We start from the raw sequence: 26,782 nt of genomic DNA on the forward strand, positions 1-26,782 counted from the left end.
TCTCCCTACAACCTGATACACAACTTGGGTAAACTGTGTCTCTCTAATTCTAGGTTGCAGATCTCCCAGAAGCTGCGTCTGCTGCACTCAGCATACAGAAAACCCGCATATACCGAATACCTATGCCCAGGCTACCGAAATCTTAGAAACAGCTTCTCTCTACATTCAACATACGGAACTCCTGGATACTGGATGTCTCTGCACTTAGGTTATGGAACTCCCGTAAGCTGCATCTCTTACACGCAGCTTACTGAAAACCCGCATAGAGCGAATGCCTCATTCCAGGCTACCGAACTCCAGTAAATAGCTGCTCTCTACACCAAGGATAGAGAACTCCGGTGAACTGCTTCTCTCTACATCCAGGTAGCAGAGCTCCCATAAGCGGCATCTCCTACACTCAGGATACAGAACACCCAGTTACTGCATATGCCTCTTGCTAGGCTACAACACTCTTGGAAACAGTTTCTCTCTACACCCCTATACAGAACGCTGGTAAACTGTGTCTCACTACATTCAAGATACAGAACTCACATAAGCTGCGTCTGCCACACGCAGCATACAGAAAACCCGCATATAGCGAATACCTGCTCATAGGCTCCAGAACTCTTGGAAACAGCTTCTCCCTACAACCTGATACACAACTTGGGTAAACTGTGTCTCTCTAATTCTAGGTTGCAGATCTCCCAGAAGCTGCGTCTGCTGCACTCAGCATACAGAAAACCCGCATATACCGAATACCTATGCCCAAGCTACCGCAATCTTAGAAACAGCTTCTCTCTACATTCAACATACGGAACTCCTGGATACTGGATGTCTCTGCACTTAGGTTATGGAACTCCCGTAAGCTGCATCTCTTACACGCAGCTTACTGAAAACCCGCATAGAGCGAATGCCTCATTCCAGGCTACCGAACTCCAGTAAATAGCTGCTCTCTACACCAAGGATAGAGAACTCCAGTGAACTGCTTCTCTCTACATCCAGGTAGCAGAGCTCCCATAAGCGGCATCTCCTACACTCAGGATACAGCAATCCCAATTACTGCATATGCCTCTTGCTATGCTCCAGAACTCTTGGAAACAATTTCTCTCTACACGCATATACAGAACTCTGGTAAACAGTGTCTCACGACATGCACGAGACACTACGCCCATAAGCTGCGTGTGCTACACTCAGCATACAGAAAACCCGCATATAGCGAAACCTGCTCATAGGCTACAGAATGCTTGGAAACAGCTTCTCCCTACACTCTGATACAGAACTTCGGTAAACTGTGTCTCTCTAATTCTAGGTTACAGATCTCCCAGAAGCTGCGTCGGCTACACTCAGGCAACAGGAATCCCATATACAGCGTATGCCTGCTCTCAGACTACAGAACTCTTGGAAACAGCTTCTCTCTGCATTCAACATACAGAACTACTGGAAACTGCATCTCTCTACACTTAGATTACAGAACTCCCGAAAGCTGCATCTGCTACACTCAGCATCCAGAATACCCACACATAGCGAATGCCTAATTCCAGGATACGCAACTCCTGTAAACAGCTCCTCTCTACACCAAGGATAGCGAACTCCGGTAAACTGCTTCTCTCTACATCCAGGTAGCAGAGCTCCCATAAGCGGCATCTCCTACACTCAGGATACAGAAATCCCAATTACTGCATATGCCTCTTGCTAGGCTCCAGAACTCTTGGAAACAGTTTCTCTCTACACCCCTATACAGAACTCTGGTAAACAGTGTCTCACGACATGCACGAGACACAACGCCCATAAGCTGCGTGTGCTACACTCAGCATACAGAAAACCCGCGTATAGCGAATACCTGCTCATAGGCTACAGAACTCTTGGAAACAGCTTCTCCCTACACCAAGGATAGAGAACTCTTGGAAACTGCTTCTCTTTCCAGCCAGGTTACTGAGCTCCTGTAAGCTGCATCTGCTACACTTAGGATACAGAAATCCCATACATTGCCTATGCCTATTGCCAGGCTCCAGAACTCTTGGAAACAGCTTCTCCCTACAACCTGATACACAACTTGGGTAAACTGTGTCTCTCTAATTCTAGGTTGCAGATCTCCCAGAAGCTGCGTCTGCTGCACTCAGCATACAGAAAACCCGCATATACCGAATACCTATGCCCAGGCTACCGAAATCTTAGAAACAGCTTCTCTCTACATTCAACATACGGAACTCCTGGATACTGGATGTCTCTGCACTTAGGTTATGGAACTCCCGTAAGCTGCATCTCTTACACGCAGCTTACTGAAAACCCGCATAGAGCGAATGCCTCATTCCAGGCTACCGAACTCCAGTAAATAGCTGCTCTCTACACCAAGGATAGAGAACTCCGGTGAACTGCTTCTCTCTACATCCAGGTAGCAGAGCTCCCATAAGCGGCATCTCCTACACTCAGGATACAGAACACCCAGTTACTGCATATGCCTCTTGCTAGGCTACAACACTCTTGGAAACAGTTTCTCTCTACACCCCTATACAGAACGCTGGTAAACTGTGTCTCACTACATTCAAGATACAGAACTCACATAAGCTGCGTCTGCCACACGCAGCATACAGAAAACCCGCATATAGCGAATACCTGCTCATAGGCTCCAGAACTCTTGGAAACAGCTTCTCCCTACAACCTGATACACAACTTGGGTAAACTGTGTCTCTCTAATTCTAGGTTGCAGATCTCCCAGAAGCTGCGTCTGCTGCACTCAGCATACAGAAAACCCGCATATACCGAATACCTATGCCCAAGCTACCGAAATCTTAGAAACAGCTTCTCTCTACATTCAACATACGGAACTCCTGGATACTGGATGTCTCTGCACTTAGGTTATGGAACTCCCGTAAGCTGCATCTCTTACACGCAGCTTACTGAAAACCCGCATAGAGCGAATGCCTCATTCCAGGCTACCGAACTCCAGTAAATAGCTGCTCTCTACACCAAGGATAGAGAACTCCAGTGAACTGCTTCTCTCTACATCCCGGTAGCAGAGCTCCCATAAGCGGCATCTCCTACACTCAGGATACAGCAATCCCAATTACTGCATATGCCTCTTGCTATGCTCCAGAACTCTTGGAAACAATTTCTCTCTACACGCATATACAGAACTCTGGTAAACAGTGTCTCACGACATGCACGAGACACTACGCCCATAAGCTGCGTGTGCTACACTCAGCATACAGAAAACCCGCATATAGCGAAACCTGCTCATAGGCTACAGAATGCTTGGAAACAGCTTCTCCCTACACTCTGATACAGAACTTCGGTAAACTGTGTCTCTCTAATTCTAGGTTACAGATCTCCCAGAAGCTGCGTCGGCTACACTCAGGCAACAGGAATCCCATATACAGCGTATGCCTGCTCTCAGACTACAGAACTCTTGGAAACAGCTTCTCTCTACATTCAACATACAGAACTACTGGAAACTGCATCTCTCTACACTTAGATTACAGAACTCCCGAAAGCTGCATCTGCTACACTCAGCATCCAGAATACCCACACATAGCGAATGCCTAATTCCAGGATACGCAACTCCTGTAAACAGCTCCTCTCTACACCAAGGATAGCGAACTCCGGTAAACTGCTTCTCTCTACATCCAGGTAGCAGAGCTCCCATAAGCGGCATCTCCTACACTCAGGATACAGAAATCCCAATTACTGCATATGCCTCTTGCTAGGCTCCAGAACTCTTGGAAACAGTTTCTCTCTACACCCCTATACAGAACTCTGGTAAACAGTGTCTCACGACATGCACGAGACACTACGCCCATAAGCTGCGTGTGCTACACTCAGCATACAGAAAACCCGCGTATAGCGAATACCTGCTCATAGGCTACAGAACTCTTGGAAACAGCTTCTCCCTACACCAAGGATAGAGAACTCTTGGAAACTGCTTCTCTTTCCAGCCAGGTTACTGAGCTCCTGTAAGCTGCATCTGCTACACTTAGGATACAGAAATCCCATACATTGCCTATGCCTATTGCCAGGCTCCAGAACTCTTGGAAACAGCTTCTCCCTACAACCTGATACACAACTTGGGTAAACTGTGTCTCTCTAATTCTAGGTTGCAGATCTCCCAGAAGCTGCGTCTGCTGCACTCAGCATACAGAAAACCCGCATATACCGAATACCTATGCCCAGGCTACCGAAATCTTAGAAACAGCTTCTCTCTACATTCAACATACGGAACTCCTGGATACTGGATGTCTCTGCACTTAGGTTATGGAACTCCCGTAAGCTGCATCTCTTACACGCAGCTTACTGAAAACCCGCATAGAGCGAATGCCTCATTCCAGGCTACCGAACTCCAGTAAATAGCTGCTCTCTACACCAAGGATAGAGAACTCCGGTGAACTGCTTCTCTCTACATCCAGGTAGCAGAGCTCCCATAAGCGGCATCTCCTACACTCAGGATACAGAACACCCAGTTACTGCATATGCCTCTTGCTAGGCTACAACACTCTTGGAAACAGTTTCTCTCTACACCCCTATACAGAACGCTGGTAAACTGTGTCTCACTACATTCAAGATACAGAACTCACATAAGCTGCGTCTGCCACACGCAGCATACAGAAAACCCGCATATAGCGAATACCTGCTCATAGGCTCCAGAACTCTTGGAAACAGCTTCTCCCTACAACCTGATACACAACTTGGGTAAACTGTGTCTCTCTAATTCTAGGTTGCAGATCTCCCAGAAGCTGCGTCTGCTGCACTCAGCATACAGAAAACCCGCATATACCGAATACCTATGCCCAAGCTACCGAAATCTTAGAAACAGCTTCTCTCTACATTCAACATACGGAACTCCTGGATACTGGATGTCTCTGCACTTAGGTTATGGAACTCCCGTAAGCTGCATCTCTTACACGCAGCTTACTGAAAACCCGCATAGAGCGAATGCCTCATTCCAGGCTACCGAACTCCAGTAAATAGCTGCTCTCTACACCAAGGATAGAGAACTCCAGTGAACTGCTTCTCTCTACATCCCGGTAGCAGAGCTCCCATAAGCGGCATCTCCTACACTCAGGATACAGCAATCCCAATTACTGCATATGCCTCTTGCTATGCTCCAGAACTCTTGGAAACAATTTCTCTCTACACGCATATACAGAACTCTGGTAAACAGTGTCTCACGACATGCACGAGACACTACGCCCATAAGCTGCGTGTGCTACACTCAGCATACAGAAAACCCGCATATAGCGAAACCTGCTCATAGGCTACAGAATGCTTGGAAACAGCTTCTCCCTACACTCTGATACAGAACTTCGGTAAACTGTGTCTCTCTAATTCTAGGTTACAGATCTCCCAGAAGCTGCGTCGGCTACACTCAGGCAACAGGAATCCCATATACAGCGTATGCCTGCTCTCAGACTACAGAACTCTTGGAAACAGCTTCTCTCTACATTCAACATACAGAACTACTGGAAACTGCATCTCTCTACACTTAGATTACAGAACTCCCGAAAGCTGCATCTGCTACACTCAGCATCCAGAATACCCACACATAGCGAATGCCTAATTCCAGGATACGCAACTCCTGTAAACAGCTCCTCTCTACACCAAGGATAGCGAACTCCGGTAAACTGCTTCTCTCTACATCCAGGTAGCAGAGCTCCCATAAGCGGCATCTCCTACACTCAGGATACAGAAATCCCAATTACTGCATATGCCTCTTGCTAGGCTCCAGAACTCTTGGAAACAGTTTCTCTCTACACCCCTATACAGAACTCTGGTAAACAGTGTCTCACGACATGCACGAGACACAACGCCCATAAGCTGCGTGTGCTACACTCAGCATACAGAAAACCCGCGTATAGCGAATACCTGCTCATAGGCTACAGAACTCTTGGAAACAGCTTCTCCCTACACCAAGGATAGAGAACTCTTGGAAACTGCTTCTCTTTCCAGCCAGGTTACTGAGCTCCTGTAAGCTGCATCTGCTACACTTAGGATACAGAAATCCCATACATTGCCTATGCCTATTGCCAGGCTCCAGAACTCTTGGAAACAGCTTCTCCCTACAACCTGATACACAACTTGGGTAAACTGTGTCTCTCTAATTCTAGGTTGCAGATCTCCCAGAAGCTGCGTCTGCTGCACTCAGCATACAGAAAACCCGCATATACCGAATACCTATGCCCAGGCTACCGAAATCTTAGAAACAGCTTCTCTCTACATTCAACATACGGAACTCCTGGATACTGGATGTCTCTGCACTTAGGTTATGGAACTCCCGTAAGCTGCATCTCTTACACGCAGCTTACTGAAAACCCGCATAGAGCGAATGCCTCATTCCAGGCTACCGAACTCCAGTAAATAGCTGCTCTCTACACCAAGGATAGAGAACTCCGGTGAACTGCTTCTCTCTACATCCAGGTAGCAGAGCTCCCATAAGCGGCATCTCCTACACTCAGGATACAGAACACCCAGTTACTGCATATGCCTCTTGCTAGGCTACAACACTCTTGGAAACAGTTTCTCTCTACACCCCTATACAGAACTCTGGTAAACTGTGTCTCACTACATTCAAGATACAGAACTCACATAAGCTGCGTCTGCCACACGCAGCATACAGAAAACCCGCATATAGCGAATACCTGCTCATAGGCTACAGAACTCTTGGAAACAGCTTCTCCCTACAACCTGATACACAACTTGGGTAAACTGTGTCTCTCTAATTCTAGGTTGCAGATCTCCCAGAAGCTGCGTCTGCTGCACTCAGCATACAGAAAACCCGCATATACCGAATACCTATGCCCAGGCTACCGAAATCTTAGAAACAGCTTCTCTCTACATTCAACATACGGAACTCCTGGATACTGGATGTCTCTGCACTTAGGTTATGGAACTCCCGTAAGCTGCATCTCTTACACGCAGCTTACTGAAAACCCGCATAGAGCGAATGCCTCATTCCAGGCTACCGAACTCCAGTAAATAGCTGCTCTCTACACCAAGGATAGAGAACTCCGGTGAACTGCTTCTCTCTACATCCAGGTAGCAGAGCTCCCATAAGCGGCATCTCCTACACTCAGGATACAGAAATCCCAGTTACTGCATATGCCTCTTGCTAGGCTACAACACTCTTGGAAACAGTTTCTCTCTACACCCCTATACAGAACGCTGGTAAACTGTGTCTCACTACATTCAAGATACAGAACTCACATAAGCTGCGTCTGCCACACGCAGCATACAGAAAACCCGCATATAGCGAATACCTGCTCATAGGCTACAGAACTCTTGGAAACAGCTTCTCCCTACAACCTGATACACAACTTGGGTAAACTGTGTCTCTCTAATTCTAGGTTGCAGATCTCCCAGAAGCTGCGTCTGCTGCACTCAGCATACAGAAAACCCGCATATACCGAATACCTATGCCCAAGCTACCGAAATCTTAGAAACAGCTTCTCTCTACATTCAACATACGGAACTCCTGGATACTGGATGTCTCTGCACTTAGGTTATGGAACTCCCGTAAGCTGCATCTCTTACACGCAGCTTACTGAAAACCCGCATAGAGCGAATGCCTCATTCCAGGCTACCGAACTCCAGTAAATAGCTGCTCTCTACACCAAGGATAGAGAACTCCAGTGAACTGCTTCTCTCTACATCCAGGTAGCAGAGCTCCCATAAGCGGCATCTCCTACACTCAGGATACAGCAATCCCAATTACTGCATATGCCTCTTGCTATGCTCCAGAACTCTTGGAAACAATTTCTCTCTACACGCATATACAGAACTCTGGTAAACAGTGTCTCACGACATGCACGAGACACTACGCCCATAAGCTGCGTGTGCTACACTCAGCATACAGAAAACCCGCATATAGCGAAACCTGCTCATAGGCTACAGAATGCTTGGAAACAGCTTCTCCCTACACTCTGATACAGAACTTCGGTAAACTGTGTCTCTCTAATTCTAGGTTACAGATCTCCCAGAAGCTGCGTCGGCTACACTCAGGCAACAGGAATCCCATATACAGCGTATGCCTGCTCTCAGACTACAGAACTCTTGGAAACAGCTTCTCTCTGCATTCAACATACAGAACTACTGGAAACTGCATCTCTCTACACTTAGATTACAGAACTCCCGAAAGCTGCATCTGCTACACTCAGCATCCAGAATACCCACACATAGCGAATGCCTAATTCCAGGATACGCAACTCCTGTAAACAGCTCCTCTCTACACCAAGGATAGCGAACTCCGGTAAACTGCTTCTCTCTACATCCAGGTAGCAGAGCTCCCATAAGCGGCATCTCCTACACTCAGGATACAGAAATCCCAATTACTGCATATGCCTCTTGCTAGGCTCCAGAACTCTTGGAAACAGTTTCTCTCTACACCCCTATACAGAACTCTGGTAAACAGTGTCTCACGACATGCACGAGACACAACGCCCATAAGCTGCGTGTGCTACACTCAGCATACAGAAAACCCGCGTATAGCGAATACCTGCTCATAGGCTACAGAACTCTTGGAAACAGCTTCTCCCTACACCAAGGATAGAGAACTCTTGGAAACTGCTTCTCTTTCCAGCCAGGTTACTGAGCTCCTGTAAGCTGCATCTGCTACACTTAGGATACAGAAATCCCATACATTGCCTATGCCTATTGCCAGGCTCCAGAACTCTTGGAAACAGCTTCTCCCTACAACCTGATACACAACTTGGGTAAACTGTGTCTCTCTAATTCTAGGTTGCAGATCTCCCAGAAGCTGCGTCTGCTGCACTCAGCATACAGAAAACCCGCATATACCGAATACCTATGCCCAGGCTACCGAAATCTTAGAAACAGCTTCTCTCTACATTCAACATACGGAACTCCTGGATACTGGATGTCTCTGCACTTAGGTTATGGAACTCCCGTAAGCTGCATCTCTTACACGCAGCTTACTGAAAACCCGCATAGAGCGAATGCCTCATTCCAGGCTACCGAACTCCAGTAAATAGCTACACTCTACACCAAGGATAGAGAACTCCGGTGAACTGCTTCTCTCTACATCCAGGTAGCAGAGCTCCCATAAGCGGCATCTCCTACACTCAGGATACAGAAATCCCAGTTACTGCATATGCCTCTTGCTAGGCTACAACACTCTTGGAAACAGTTTCTCTCTACACCCCTATACAGAACGCTGGTAAACTGTGTCTCACTACATTCAAGATACAGAACTCACATAAGCTGCGTCTGCCACACGCAGCATACAGAAAACCCGCATATAGCGAATACCTGCTCATAGGCTACAGAACTCTTGGAAACAGCTTCTCCCTACAACCTGATACACAACTTGGGTAAACTGTGTCTCTCTAATTCTAGGTTGCAGATCTCCCAGAAGCTGCGTCTGCTGCACTCAGCATACAGAAAACCCGCATATACCGAATACCTATGCCCAAGCTACCGAAATCTTAGAAACAGCTTCTCTCTACATTCAACATACGGAACTCCTGGATACTGGATGTCTCTGCACTTAGGTTATGGAACTCCCGTAAGCTGCATCTCTTACACGCAGCTTACTGAAAACCCGCATAGAGCGAATGCCTCATTCCAGGCTACCGAACTCCAGTAAATAGCTGCTCTCTACACCAAGGATAGAGAACTCCAGTGAACTGCTTCTCTCTACATCCAGGTAGCAGAGCTCCCATAAGCGGCATCTCCTACACTCAGGATACAGCAATCCCAATTACTGCATATGCCTCTTGCTATGCTCCAGAACTCTTGGAAACAATTTCTCTCTACACGCATATACAGAACTCTGGTAAACAGTGTCTCACGACATGCACGAGACACTACGCCCATAAGCTGCGTGTGCTACACTCAGCATACAGAAAACCCGCATATAGCGAAACCTGCTCATAGGCTACAGAATGCTTGGAAACAGCTTCTCCCTACACTCTGATACAGAACTTCGGTAAACTGTGTCTCTCTAATTCTAGGTTACAGATCTCCCAGAAGCTGCGTCGGCTACACTCAGGCAACAGGAATCCCATATACAGCGTATGCCTGCTCTCAGACTACAGAACTCTTGGAAACAGCTTCTCTCTGCATTCAACATACAGAACTACTGGAAACTGCATCTCTCTACACTTAGATTACAGAACTCCCGAAAGCTGCATCTGCTACACTCAGCATCCAGAATACCCACACATAGCGAATGCCTAATTCCAGGATACGCAACTCCTGTAAACAGCTCCTCTCTACACCAAGGATAGCGAACTCCGGTAAACTGCTTCTCTCTACATCCAGGTAGCAGAGCTCCCATAAGCGGCATCTCCTACACTCAGGATACAGAAATCCCAATTACTGCATATGCCTCTTGCTAGGCTCCAGAACTCTTGGAAACAGTTTCTCTCTACACCCCTATACAGAACTCTGGTAAACAGTGTCTCACGACATGCACGAGACACAACGCCCATAAGCTGCGTGTGCTACACTCAGCATACAGAAAACCCGCGTATAGCGAATACCTGCTCATAGGCTACAGAACTCTTGGAAACAGCTTCTCCCTACACCAAGGATAGAGAACTCTTGGAAACTGCTTCTCTTTCCAGCCAGGTTACTGAGCTCCTGTAAGCTGCATCTGCTACACTTAGGATACAGAAATCCCATACATTGCCTATGCCTATTGCCAGGCTCCAGAACTCTTGGAAACAGCTTCTCCCTACAACCTGATACACAACTTGGGTAAACTGTGTCTCTCTAATTCTAGGTTGCAGATCTCCCAGAAGCTGCGTCTGCTGCACTCAGCATACAGAAAACCCGCATATACCGAATACCTATGCCCAGGCTACCGAAATCTTAGAAACAGCTTCTCTCTACATTCAACATACGGAACTCCTGGATACTGGATGTCTCTGCACTTAGGTTATGGAACTCCCGTAAGCTGCATCTCTTACACGCAGCTTACTGAAAACCCGCATAGAGCGAATGCCTCATTCCAGGCTACCGAACTCCAGTAAATAGCTACTCTCTACACCAAGGATAGAGAACTCCGGTGAACTGCTTCTCTCTACATCCAGGTAGCAGAGCTCCCATAAGCGGCATCTCCTACACTCAGGATACAGAAATCCCAGTTACTGCATATGCCTCTTGCTAGGCTACAACACTCTTGGAAACAGTTTCTCTCTACACCCCTATACAGAACGCTGGTAAACTGTGTCTCACTACATTCAAGATACAGAACTCACATAAGCTGCGTCTGCCACACGCAGCATACAGAAAACCCGCATATAGCGAATACCTGCTCATAGGCTACAGAACTCTTGGAAACAGCTTCTCCCTACAACCTGATACACAACTTGGGTAAACTGTGTCTCTCTAATTCTAGGTTGCAGATCTCCCAGAAGCTGCGTCTGCTGCACTCAGCATACAGAAAACCCGCATATACCGAATACCTATGCCCAAGCTACCGAAATCTTAGAAACAGCTTCTCTCTACATTCAACATACGGAACTCCTGGATACTGGATGTCTCTGCACTTAGGTTATGGAACTCCCGTAAGCTGCATCTCTTACACGCAGCTTACTGAAAACCCGCATAGAGCGAATGCCTCATTCCAGGCTACCGAACTCCAGTAAATAGCTGCTCTCTACACCAAGGATAGAGAACTCCAGTGAACTGCTTCTCTCTACATCCCGGTAGCAGAGCTCCCATAAGCGGCATCTCCTACACTCAGGATACAGCAATCCCAATTACTGCATATGCCTCTTGCTATGCTCCAGAACTCTTGGAAACAATTTCTCTCTACACGCATATACAGAACTCTGGTAAACAGTGTCTCACGACATGCACGAGACACTACGCCCATAAGCTGCGTGTGCTACACTCAGCATACAGAAAACCCGCATATAGCGAAACCTGCTCATAGGCTACAGAATGCTTGGAAACAGCTTCTCCCTACACTCTGATACAGAACTTCGGTAAACTGTGTCTCTCTAATTCTAGGTTACAGATCTCCCAGAAGCTGCGTCGGCTACACTCAGGCAACAGGAATCCCATATACAGCGTATGCCTGCTCTCAGACTACAGAACTCTTGGAAACAGCTTCTCTCTACATTCAACATACAGAACTACTGGAAACTGCATCTCTCTACACTTAGATTACAGAACTCCCGAAAGCTGCATCTGCTACACTCAGCATCCAGAATACCCACACATAGCGAATGCCTAATTCCAGGATACGCAACTCCTGTAAACAGCTCCTCTCTACACCAAGGATAGCGAACTCCGGTAAACTGCTTCTCTCTACATCCAGGTAGCAGAGCTCCCATAAGCGGCATCTCCTACACTCAGGATACAGAAATCCCAATTACTGCATATGCCTCTTGCTAGGCTCCAGAACTCTTGGAAACAGTTTCTCTCTACACCCCTATACAGAACTCTGGTAAACAGTGTCTCACGACATGCACGAGACACAACGCCCATAAGCTGCGTGTGCTACACTCAGCATACAGAAAACCCGCGTATAGCGAATACCTGCTCATAGGCTACAGAACTCTTGGAAACAGCTTCTCCCTACACCAAGGATAGAGAACTCTTGGAAACTGCTTCTCTTTCCAGCCAGGTTACTGAGCTCCTGTAAGCTGCATCTGCTACACTTAGGATACAGAAATCCCATACATTGCCTATGCCTATTGCCAGGCTCCAGAACTCTTGGAAACAGCTTCTCCCTACAACCTGATACACAACTTGGGTAAACTGTGTCTCTCTAATTCTAGGTTGCAGATCTCCCAGAAGCTGCGTCTGCTGCACTCAGCATACAGAAAACCCGCATATACCGAATACCTATGCCCAGGCTACCGAAATCTTAGAAACAGCTTCTCTCTACATTCAACATACGGAACTCCTGGATACTGGATGTCTCTGCACTTAGGTTATGGAACTCCCGTAAGCTGCATCTCTTACACGCAGCTTACTGAAAACCCGCATAGAGCGAATGCCTCATTCCAGGCTACCGAACTCCAGTAAATAGCTGCTCTCTACACCAAGGATAGAGAACTCCGGTGAACTGCTTCTCTCTACATCCAGGTAGCAGAGCTCCCATAAGCGGCATCTCCTACACTCAGGATACAGAACACTCAGTTACTGCATATGCCTCTTGCTAGGCTACAACACTCTTGGAAACAGTTTCTCTCTACACCCCTATACAGAACTCTGGTAAACTGTGTCTCACTACATTCAAGATACAGAACTCACATAAGCTGCGTCTGCCACACGCAGCATACAGAAAACCCGCATATAGCAAATACCTGCTCATAGGCTACAGAACTCTTGGAAACAGCTTCTCCCTACAACCTGATACACAACTTGGGTAAACTGTGTCTCTCTAATTCTAGGTTGCAGATCTCCCAGAAGCTGCGTCTGCTGCACTCAGCATACAGAAAACCCGCATATACCGAATACCTATGCCCAGGCTACCGAAATCTTAGAAACAGCTTCTCTCTACATTCAACATACGGAACTCCTGGATACTGGATGTCTCTGCACTTAGGTTATGGAACTCCCGTAAGCTGCATCTCTTACACGCAGCTTACTGAAAACCCGCATAGAGCGAATGCCTCATTCCAGGCTACCGAACTCCAGTAAATAGCTACTCTCTACACCAAGGATAGAGAACTCCGGTGAACTGCTTCTCTCTACATCCAGGTAGCAGAGCTCCCATAAGCGGCATCTCCTACACTCAGGATACAGAAATCCCAGTTACTGCATATGCCTCTTGCTAGGCTACAACACTCTTGGAAACAGTTTCTCTCTACACCCCTATACAGAACGCTGGTAAACTGTGTCTCACTACATTCAAGATACAGAACTCACATAAGCTGCGTCTGCCACACGCAGCATACAGAAAACCCGCATATAGCGAATACCTGCTCATAGGCTACAGAACTCTTGGAAACAGCTTCTCCCTACAACCTGATACACAACTTGGGTAAACTGTGTCTCTCTAATTCTAGGTTGCAGATCTCCCAGAAGCTGCGTCTGCTGCACTCAGCATACAGAAAACCCGCATATACCGAATACCTATGCCCAAGCTACCGAAATCTTAGAAACAGCTTCTCTCTACATTCAACATACGGAACTCCTGGATACTGGATGTCTCTGCACTTAGGTTATGGAACTCCCGTAAGCTGCATCTCTTACACGCAGCTTACTGAAAACCCGCATAGAGCGAATGCCTCATTCCAGGCTACCGAACTCCAGTAAATAGCTGCTCTCTACACCAAGGATAGAGAACTCCAGTGAACTGCTTCTCTCTACATCCCGGTAGCAGAGCTCCCATAAGCGGCATCTCCTACACTCAGGATACAGCAATCCCAATTACTGCATATGCCTCTTGCTATGCTCCAGAACTCTTGGAAACAATTTCTCTCTACACGCATATACAGAACTCTGGTAAACAGTGTCTCACGACATGCACGAGACACTACGCCCATAAGCTGCGTGTGCTACACTCAGCATACAGAAAACCCGCATATAGCGAAACCTGCTCATAGGCTACAGAATGCTTGGAAACAGCTTCTCCCTACACTCTGATACAGAACTTCGGTAAACTGTGTCTCTCTAATTCTAGGTTACAGATCTCCCAGAAGCTGCGTCGGCTACACTCAGGCAACAGGAATCCCATATACAGCGTATGCCTGCTCTCAGACTACAGAACTCTTGGAAACAGCTTCTCTCTACATTCAACATACAGAACTACTGGAAACTGCATCTCTCTACACTTAGATTACAGAACTCCCGAAAGCTGCATCTGCTACACTCAGCATCCAGAATACCCACACATAGCGAATGCCTAATTCCAGGATACGCAACTCCTGTAAACAGCTCCTCTCTACACCAAGGATAGCGAACTCCGGTAAACTGCTTCTCTCTACATCCAGGTAGCAGAGCTCCCATAAGCGGCATCTCCTACACTCAGGATACAGAAATCCCAATTACTGCATATGCCTCTTGCTAGGCTCCAGAACTCTTGGAAACAGTTTCTCTCTACACCCCTATACAGAACTCTGGTAAACAGTGTCTCACGACATGCACGAGACACAACGCCCATAAGCTGCGTGTGCTACACTCAGCATACAGAAAACCCGCGTATAGCGAATACCTGCTCATAGGCTACAGAACTCTTGGAAACAGCTTCTCCCTACACCAAGGATAGAGAACTCTTGGAAACTGCTTCTCTTTCCAGCCAGGTTACTGAGCTCCTGTAAGCTGCATCTGCTACACTTAGGATACAGAAATCCCATACATTGCCTATGCCTATTGCCAGGCTCCAGAACTCTTGGAAACAGCTTCTCCCTACAACCTGATACACAACTTGGGTAAACTGTGTCTCTCTAATTCTAGGTTGCAGATCTCCCAGAAGCTGCGTCTGCTGCACTCAGCATACAGAAAACCCGCATATACCGAATACCTATGCCCAGGCTACCGAAATCTTAGAAACAGCTTCTCTCTACATTCAACATACGGAACTCCTGGATACTGGATGTCTCTGCACTTAGGTTATGGAACTCCCGTAAGCTGCATCTCTTACACGCAGCTTACTGAAAACCCGCATAGAGCGAATGCCTCATTCCAGGCTACCGAACTCCAGTAAATAGCTGCTCTCTACACCAAGGATAGAGAACTCCGGTGAACTGCTTCTCTCTACATCCAGGTAGCAGAGCTCCCATAAGCGGCATCTCCTACACTCAGGATACAGAACACTCAGTTACTGCATATGCCTCTTGCTAGGCTACAACACTCTTGGAAACAGTTTCTCTCTACACCCCTATACAGAACTCTGGTAAACTGTGTCTCACTACATTCAAGATACAGAACTCACATAAGCTGCGTCTGCCACACGCAGCATACAGAAAACCCGCATATAGCAAATACCTGCTCATAGGCTACAGAACTCTTGGAAACAGCTTCTCCCTACAACCTGATACACAACTTGGGTAAACTGTGTCTCTCTAATTCTAGGTTGCAGATCTCCCAGAAGCTGCGTCTGCTGCACTCAGCATACAGAAAACCCGCATATACCGAATACCTATGCCCAGGCTACCGAAATCTTAGAAACAGCTTCTCTCTACATTCAACATACGGAACTCCTGGATACTGGATGTCTCTGCACTTAGGTTATGGAACTCCCGTAAGCTGCATCTCTTACACGCAGCTTACTGAAAACCCGCATAGAGCGAATGCCTCATTCCAGGCTACCGAACTCCAGTAAATAGCTACTCTCTACACCAAGGATAGAGAACTCCGGTGAACTGCTTCTCTCTACATCCAGGTAGCAGAGCTCCCATAAGCGGCATCTCCTACACTCAGGATACAGAAATCCCAGTTACTGCATATGCCTCTTGCTAGGCTACAACACTCTTGGAAACAGTTTCTCTCTACACCCCTATACAGAACGCTGGTAAACTGTGTCTCACTACATTCAAGATACAGAACTCACATAAGCTGCGTCTGCCACACGCAGCATACAGAAAACCCGCATATAGCGAATACCTGCTCATAGGCTACAGAACTCTTGGAAACAGCTTCTCCCTACAACCTGATACACAACTTGGGTAAACTGTGTCTCTCTAATTCTAGGTTGCAGATCTCCCAGAAGCTGCGTCTGCTGCACTCAGCATACAGAAAACCCGCATATACCGAATACCTATGCCCAAGCTACCGAAATCTTAGAAACAGCTTCTCTCTACATTCAACATACGGAACTCCTGGATACTGGATGTCTCTGCACTTAGGTTATGGAACTCCCGTAAGCTGCATCTCTTACACGCAGCTTACTGAAAACCCGCATAGAGCGAATGCCTCATTCCAGGCTACCGAACTCCAGTAAATAGCTGCTCTCTACACCAAGGATAGAGAACTCCAGTGAACTGCTTCTCTCTACATCCCGGTAGCAGAGCTCCCATAAGCGGCATCTCCTACACTCAGGATACAGCAATCCCAATTACTGCATATGCCTCTTGCTATGCTCCAGAACTCTTGGAAACAATTTCTCTCTACACGCATATACAGAACTCTGGTAAACAGTGTCTCACGACATGCACGAGACACTACGCCCATAAGCTGCGTGTGCTACACTCAGCATACAGAAAACCCGCATATAGCGAAACCTGCTCATAGGCTACAGAATGCTTGGAAACAGCTTCTCCCTACACTCTGATACAGAACTTCGGTAAACTGTGTCTCTCTAATTCTAGGTTACAGATCTCCCAGAAGCTGCGTCGGCTACACTCAGGCAACAGGAATCCCATATACAGCGTATGCCTGCTCTCAGACTACAGAACTCTTGGAAACAGCTTCTCTCTACATTCAACATACAGAACTACTGGAAACTGCATCTCTCTACACTTAGATTACAGAACTCCCGAAAGCTGCATCTGCTACACTCAGCATCCAGAATACCCACACATAGCGAATGCCTAATTCCAGGATACGCAACTCCTGTAAACAGCTCCTCTCTACACCAAGGATAGCGAACTCCGGTAAACTGCTTCTCTCTACATCCAGGTAGCAGAGCTCCCATAAGCGGCATCTCCTACACTCAGGATACAGAAATCCCAATTACTGCATATGCCTCTTGCTAGGCTCCAGAACTCTTGGAAACAGTTTCTCTCTACACCCCTATACAGAACTCTGGTAAACAGTGTCTCACGACATGCACGAGACACAACGCCCATAAGCTGCGTGTGCTACACTCAGCATACAGAAAACCCGCGTATAGCGAATACCTGCTCATAGGCTACAGAACTCTTGGAAACAGCTTCTCCCTACACCAAGGATAGAGAACTCTTGGAAACTGCTTCTCTTTCCAGCCAGGTTACTGAGCTCCTGTAAGCTGCATCTGCTACACTTAGGATACAGAAATCCCATACATTGCCTATGCCTATTGCCAGGCTCCAGAACTCTTGGAAACAGCTTCTCCCTACAACCTGATACACAACTTGGGTAAACTGTGTCTCTCTAATTCTAGGTTGCAGATCTCCCAGAAGCTGCGTCTGCTGCACTCAGCATACAGAAAACCCGCATATACCGAATACCTATGCCCAGGCTACCGAAATCTTAGAAACAGCTTCTCTCTACATTCAACATACGGAACTCCTGGATACTGGATGTCTCTGCACTTAGGTTATGGAACTCCCGTAAGCTGCATCTCTTACACGCAGCTTACTGAAAACCCGCATAGAGCGAATGCCTCATTCCAGGCTACCGAACTCCAGTAAATAGCTGCTCTCTACACCAAGGATAGAGAACTCCGGTGAACTGCTTCTCTCTACATCCAGGTAGCAGAGCTCCCATAAGCGGCATCTCCTACACTCAGGATACAGAACACTCAGTTACTGCATATGCCTCTTGCTAGGCTACAACACTCTTGGAAACAGTTTCTCTCTACACCCCTATACAGAACGCTGGTAAACTGTGTCTCACTACATTCAAGATACAGAACTCACATAAGCTGCGTCTGCCACACGCAGCATACAGAAAACCCGCATATAGCGAATACCTGCTCATAGGCTCCAGAACTCTTGGAAACAGCTTCTCCCTACAACCTGATACACAACTTGGGTAAACTGTGTCTCTCTAATTCTAGGTTGCAGATCTCCCAGAAGCTGCGTCTGCTGCACTCAGCATACAGAAAACCCGCATATACCGAATACCTATGCCCAGGCTACCGAAATCTTAGAAACAGCTTCTCTCTACATTCAACATACGGAACTCCTGGATACTGGATGTCTCTGCACTTAGGTTATGGAACTCCCGTAAGCTGCATCTCTTACACGCAGCTTACTGAAAACCCGCATAGAGCGAATGCCTCATTCCAGGCTACCGAACTCCAGTAAATAGCTACTCTCTACACCAAGGATAGAGAACTCCGGTGAACTGCTTCTCTCTACATCCAGGTAGCAGAGCTCCCATAAGCGGCATCTCCTACACTCAGGATACAGAAATCCCAGTTACTGCATATGCCTCTTGCTAGGCTACAACACTCTTGGAAACAGTTTCTCTCTACACCCCTATACAGAACGCTGGTAAACTGTGTCTCACTACATTCAAGATACAGAACTCACATAAGCTGCGTCTGCCACACGCAGCATACAGAAAACCCGCATATAGCGAATACCTGCTCATAGGCTCCAGAACTCTTGGAAACAGCTTCTCCCTACAACCTGATACACAACTTGGGTAAACTGTGTCTCTCTAATTCTAGGTTGCAGATCTCCCAGAAGCTGCGTCTGCTGCACTCAGCATACAGAAAACCCGCATATACCGAATACCTATGCCCAAGCTACCGAAATCTTAGAAACAGCTTCTCTCTACATTCAACATACGGAACTCCTGGATACTGGATGTCTCTGCACTTAGGTTATGGAACTCCCGTAAGCTGCATCTCTTACACGCAGCTTACTGAAAACCCGCATAGAGCGAATGCCTCATTCCAGGCTACCGAACTCCAGTAAATAGCTGCTCTCTACACCAAGGATAGAGAACTCCAGTGAACTGCTTCTCTCTACATCCCGGTAGCAGAGCTCCCATAAGCGGCATCTCCTACACTCAGGATACAGCAATCCCAATTACTGCATATGCCTCTTGCTATGCTCCAGAACTCTTGGAAACAATTTCTCTCTACACGCATATACAGAACTCTGGTAAACAGTGTCTCACGACATGCACGAGACACTACGCCCATAAGCTGCGTGTGCTACACTCAGCATACAGAAAACCCGCATATAGCGAAACCTGCTCATAGGCTACAGAATGCTTGGAAACAGCTTCTCCCTACACTCTGATACAGAACTTCGGTAAACTGTGTCTCTCTAATTCTAGGTTACAGATCTCCCAGAAGCTGCGTCGGCTACACTCAGGCAACAGGAATCCCATATACAGCGTATGCCTGCTCTCAGACTACAGAACTCTTGGAAACAGCTTCTCTCTACATTCAACATACAGAACTACTGGAAACTGCATCTCTCTACACTTAGATTACAGAACTCCCGAAAGCTGCATCTGCTACACTCAGCATCCAGAATACCCACACATAGCGAATGCCTAATTCCAGGATACGCAACTCCTGTAAACAGCTCCTCTCTACACCAAGGATAGCGAACTCCGGTAAACTGCTTCTCTCTACATCCAGGTAGCAGAGCTCCCATAAGCGGCATCTCCTACACTCAGGATACAGAAATCCCAATTACTGCATATGCCTCTTGCTAGGCTCCAGAACTCTTGGAAACAGTTTCTCTCTACACCCCTATACAGAACTCTGGTAAACAGTGTCTCACGACATGCACGAGACACAACGCCCATAAGCTGCGTGTGCTACACTCAGCATACAGAAAACCCGCGTATAGCGAATACCTGCTCATAGGCTACAGAAATCTTGGAAACAGCTTCTCCCTACACCAAGGATAGAGAACTCTTGGAAACTGCTTCTCTTTCCAGCCAGGTTACTGAGCTCCTGTAAGCTGCATCTGCTACACTTAGGATACAGAAATCCCATACATTGCCTATGCCTATTGCCAGGCTCCAGAACTCTTGGAAACAGCTTCTCCCTACAACCTGATACACAACTTGGGTAAACTGTGTCTCTCTAATTCTAGGTTGCAGATCTCCCAGAAGCTGCGTCTGCTGCACTCAGCATACAGAAAACCCGCATATACCGAATACCTATGCCCAGGCTACCGAAATCTTAGAAACAGCTTCTCTCTACATTCAACATACGGAACTCCTGGATACTGGATGTCTCTGCACTTAGGTTATGGAACTCCCGTAAGCTGCATCTCTTACACGCAGCTTACTGAAAACCCGCATAGAGCGAATGCCTCATTCCAGGCTACCGAACTCCAGTAAATAGCTGCTCTCTACACCAAGGATAGAGAACTCCGGTGAACTGCTTCTCTCTACATCCAGGTAGCAGAGCTCCCATAAGCGGCATCTCCTACACTCAGGATACAGAACACTCAGTTACTGCATATGCCTCTTGCTAGGCTACAACACTCTTGGAAACAGTTTCTCTCTACACCCCTATACAGAACTCTGGTAAACTGTGTCTCACTACATTCAAGATACAGAACTCACATAAGCTGCGTCTGCCACACGCAGCATACAGAAAACCCGCATATAGCGAATACCTGCTCATAGGCTACAGAACTCTTGGAAACAGCTTCTCCCTACAACCTGATACACAACTTGGGTAAACTGTGTCTCTCTAATTCTAGGTTGCAGATCTCCCAGAAGCTGCGTCTGCTGCACTCAGCATACAGAAAACCCGCATATACCGAATACCTATGCCCAGGCTACCGAAATCTTAGAAACAGCTTCTCTCTACATTCAACATACGGAACTCCTGGATACTGGATGTCTCTGCACTTAGGTTATGGAACTCCCGTAAGCTGCATCTCTTACACGCAGCTTACTGAAAACCCGCATAGAGCGAATGCCTCATTCCAGGCTACCGAACTCCAGTAAATAGCTACTCTCTACACCAAGGATAGAGAACTCCGGTGAACTGCTTCTCTCTACATCCAGGTAGCAGAGCTCCCATAAGCGGCATCTCCTACACTCAGGATACAGAAATCCCAGTTACTGCATATGCCTCTTGCTAGGCTACAACACTCTTGGAAACAGTTTCTCTCTACACCCCTATACAGAACGCTGGTAAACTGTGTCTCACTACATTCAAGATACAGAACTCACATAAGCTGCGTCTGCCACACGCAGCATACAGAAAACCCGCATATAGCGAATACCTGCTCATAGGCTACAGAACTCTTGGAAACAGCTTCTCCCTACAACCTGATACACAACTTGGGTAAACTGTGTCTCTCTAATTCTAGGTTGCAGATCTCCCAGAAGCTGCGTCTGCTGCACTCAGCATACAGAAAACCCGCATATACCGAATACCTATGCCCAAGCTACCGAAATCTTAGAAACAGCTTCTCTCTACATTCAACATACGGAACTCCTGGATACTGGATGTCTCTGCACTTAGGTTATGGAACTCCCGTAAGCTGCATCTCTTACACGCAGCTTACTGAAAACCCGCATAGAGCGAATGCCTCATTCCAGGCTACCGAACTCCAGTAAATAGCTGCTCTCTACACCAAGGATAGAGAACTCCAGTGAACTGCTTCTCTCTACATCCCGGTAGCAGAGCTCCCATAAGCGGCATCTCCTACACTCAGGATACAGCAATCCCAATTACTGCATATGCCTCTTGCTATGCTCCAGAACTCTTGGAAACAATTTCTCTCTACACGCATATACAGAACTCTGGTAAACAGTGTCTCACGACATGCACGAGACACTACGCCCATAAGCTGCGTGTGCTACACTCAGCATACAGAAAACCCGCATATAGCGAAACCTGCTCATAGGCTACAGAATGCTTGGAAACAGCTTCTCCCTACACTCTGATACAGAACTTCGGTAAACTGTGTCTCTCTAATTCTAGGTTACAGATCTCCCAGAAGCTGCGTCGGCTACACTCAGGCAACAGGAATCCCATATACAGCGTATGCCTGCTCTCAGACTACAGAACTCTTGGAAACAGCTTCTCTCTACATTCAACATACAGAACTACTGGAAACTGCATCTCTCTACACTTAGATTACAGAACTCCTGAAAGCTGCATCTGCTACACTCAGCATCCAGAATACCCACACATAGCGAATGCCTAATTCCAGGATACGCAACTCCTGTAAACAGCTCCTCTCTACACCAAGGATAGCGAACTCCGGTAAACTGCTTCTCTCTACATCCAGGTAGCAGAGCTCCCATAAGCGGCATCTCCTACACTCAGGATACAGAAATCCCAATTACTGCATATGCCTCTTGCTAGGCTCCAGAACTCTTGGAAACAGTTTCTCTCTACACCCCTATACAGAACTCTGGTAAACAGTGTCTCACGACATGCACGAGACACAACGCCCATAAGCTGCGTGTGCTACACTCAGCATACAGAAAACCCGCGTATAGCGAATACCTGCTCATAGGCTACAGAACTCTTGGAAACAGCTTCTCCCTACACCAAGGATAGAGAACTCTTGGAAACTGCTTCTCTTTCCAGCCAGGTTACTGAGCTCCTGTAAGCTGCATCTGCTACACTTAGGATACAGAAATCCCATACATTGCCTATGCCTATTGCCAGGCTCCAGAACTCTTGGAAACAGCTTCTCCCTACAACCTGATACACAACTTGGGTAAACTGTGTCTCTCTAATTCTAGGTTGCAGATCTCCCAGAAGCTGCGTCTGCTGCACTCAGCATACAGAAAACCCGCATATACCGAATACCTATGCCCAGGCTACCGAAATCTTAGAAACAGCTTCTCTCTACATTCAACATACGGAACTCCTGGATACTGGATGTCTCTGCACTTAGGTTATGGAACTCCCGTAAGCTGCATCTCTTACACGCAGCTTACTGAAAACCCGCATAGAGCGAATGCCTCATTCCAGGCTACCGAACTCCAGTAAATAGCTGCTCTCTACACCAAGGATAGAGAACTCCGGTGAACTGCTTCTCTCTACATCCAGGTAGCAGAGCTCCCATAAGCGGCATCTCCTACACTCAGGATACAGAACACTCAGTTACTGCATATGCCTCTTGCTAGGCTACAACACTCTTGGAAACAGTTTCTCTCTACACCCCTATACAGAACTCTGGTAAACTGTGTCTCACTACATTCAAGATACAGAACTCACATAAGCTGCGTCTGCCACACGCAGCATACAGAAAACCCGCATATAGCGAATACCTGCTCATAGGCTACAGAACTCTTGGAAACAGCTTCTCCCTACAACCTGATACACAACTTGGGTAAACTGTGTCTCTCTAATTCTAGGTTGCAGATCTCCCAGAAGCTGCGTCTGCTGCACTCAGCATACAGAAAACCCGCATATACCGAATACCTATGCCCAGGCTACCGAAATCTTAGAAACAGCTTCTCTCTACATTCAACATACGGAACTCCTGGATACTGGATGTCTCTGCACTTAGGTTATGGAACTCCCGTAAGCTGCATCTCTTACACGCAGCTTACTGAAAACCCGCATAGAGCGAATGCCTCATTCCAGGCTACCGAACTCCAGTAAATAGCTACTCTCTACACCAAGGATAGAGAACTCCGGTGAACTGCTTCTCTCTACATCCAGGTAGCAGAGCTCCCATAAGCGGCATCTCCTACACTCAGGATACAGAAATCCCAGTTACTGCATATGCCTCTTGCTAGGCTACAACACTCTTGGAAACAGTTTCTCTCTACACCCCTATACAGAACGCTGGTAAACTGTGTCTCACTACATTCAAGATACAGAACTCACATAAGCTGCGTCTGCCACACGCAGCATACAGAAAACCCGCATATAGCGAATACCTGCTCATAGGCTACAGAACTCTTGGAAACAGCTTCTCCCTACAACCTGATACACAACTTGGGTAAACTGTGTCTCTCTAATTCTAGGTTGCAGATCTCCCAGAAGCTGCGTCTGCTGCACTCAGCATACAGAAAACCCGCATATACCGAATACCTATGCCCAAGCTACCGAAATCTTAGAAACAGCTTCTCTCTACATTCAACATACGGAACTCCTGGATACTGGATGTCTCTGCACTTAGGTTATGGAACTCCCGTAAGCTGCATCTCTTACACGCAGCTTACTGAAAACCCGCATAGAGCGAATGCCTCATTCCAGGCTACCGAACTCCAGTAAATAGCTGCTCTCTACACCAAGGATAGAGAACTCCAGTGAACTGCTTCTCTCTACATCCCGGTAGCAGAGCTCCCATAAGCGGCATCTCCTACACTCAGGATACAGCAATCCCAATTACTGCATATGCCTCTTGCTATGCTCCAGAACTCTTGGAAACAATTTCTCTCTACACGCATATACAGAACTCTGGTAAACAGTGTCTCACGACATGCACGAGACACTACGCCCATAAGCTGCGTGTGCTACACTCAGCATACAGAAAACCCGCATATAGCGAAACCTGCTCATAGGCTACAGAATGCTTGGAAACAGCTTCTCCCTACACTCTGATACAGAACTTCGGTAAACTGTGTCTCTCTAATTCTAGGTTACAGATCTCCCAGAAGCTGCGTCGGCTACACTCAGGCAACAGGAATCCCATATACAGCGTATGCCTGCTCTCAGACTACAGAACTCTTGGAAACAGCTTCTCTCTGCATTCAACATACAGAACTACTGGAAACTGCATCTCTCTACACTTAGATTACAGAACTCCCGAAAGCTGCATCTGCTACACTCAGCATCCAGAATACCCACACATAGCGAATGCCTAATTCCAGGATACGCAACTCCTGTAAACAGCTCCTCTCTACACCAAGGATAGCGAACTCCGGTAAACTGCTTCTCTCTACATCCAGGTAGCAGAGCTCCCATAAGCGGCATCTCCTACACTCAGGATACAGAAATCCCAATTACTGCATATGCCTCTTGCTAGGCTCCAGAACTCTTGGAAACAGTTTCTCTCTACACCCCTATACAGAACTCTGGTAAACAGTGTCTCACGACATGCACGAGACACAACGCCCATAAGCTGCGTGTGCTACACTCAGCATACAGAAAACCCGCGTATAGCGAATACCTGCTCATAGGCTACAGAACTCTTGGAAACAGCTTCTCCCTACACCAAGGATAGAGAACTCTTGGAAACTGCTTCTCTTTCCAGCCAGGTTACTGAGCTCCTGTAAGCTGCATCTGCTACACTTAGGATACAGAAATCCCATACATTGCCTATGCCTATTGCCAGGCTCCAGAACTCTTGGAAACAGCTTCTCCCTACAACCTGATACACAACTTGGGTAAACTGTGTCTCTCTAATTCTAGGTTGCAGATCTCCCAGAAGCTGCGTCTGCTGCACTCAGCATACAGAAAACCCGCATATACCGAATACCTATGCCCAGGCTACCGAAATCTTAGAAACAGCTTCTCTCTACATTCAACATACGGAACTCCTGGATACTGGATGTCTCTGCACTTAGGTTATGGAACTCCCGTAAGCTGCATCTCTTACACGCAGCTTACTGAAAACCCGCATAGAGCGAATGCCTCATTCCAGGCTACCGAACTCCAGTAAATAGCTGCTCTCTACACCAAGGATAGAGAACTCCGGTGAACTGCTTCTCTCTACATCCAGGTAGCAGAGCTCCCATAAGCGGCATCTCCTACACTCAGGATACAGAACACCCAGTTACTGCATATGCCTCTTGCTAGGCTACAACACTCTTGGAAACAGTTTCTCTCTACACCCCTATACAGAACGCTGGTAAACTGTGTCTCACTACATTCAAGATACAGAACTCACATAAGCTGCGTCTGCCACACGCAGCATACAGAAAACCCGCATATAGCGAATACCTGCTCATAGGCTACAGAACTCTTGGAAACAGCTTCTCCCTACAACCTGATACACAACTTGGGTAAACTGTGTCTCTCTAATTCTAGGTTGCAGATCTCCCAGAAGCTGCGTCTGCTGCACTCAGCATACAGAAAACCCGCATATACCGAATACCTATGCCCAGGCTACCGAAATCTTAGAAACAGCTTCTCTCTACATTCAACATACGGAACTCCTGGATACTGGATGTCTCTGCACTTAGGTTATGGAACTCCCGTAAGCTGCATCTCTTACACGCAGCTTACTGAAAACCCGCATAGAGCGAATGCCTCATTCCAGGCTACCGAACTCCAGTAAATAGCTACTCTCTACACCAAGGATAGAGAACTCCGGTGAACTGCTTCTCTCTACATCCAGGTAGC

Source organism: Lepus europaeus, unplaced genomic scaffold, assembly GCF_033115175.1.
Source record: "Lepus europaeus isolate LE1 unplaced genomic scaffold, mLepTim1.pri SCAFFOLD_44, whole genome shotgun sequence".
NCBI lineage: Eukaryota > Metazoa > Chordata > Mammalia > Lagomorpha > Leporidae > Lepus > Lepus europaeus.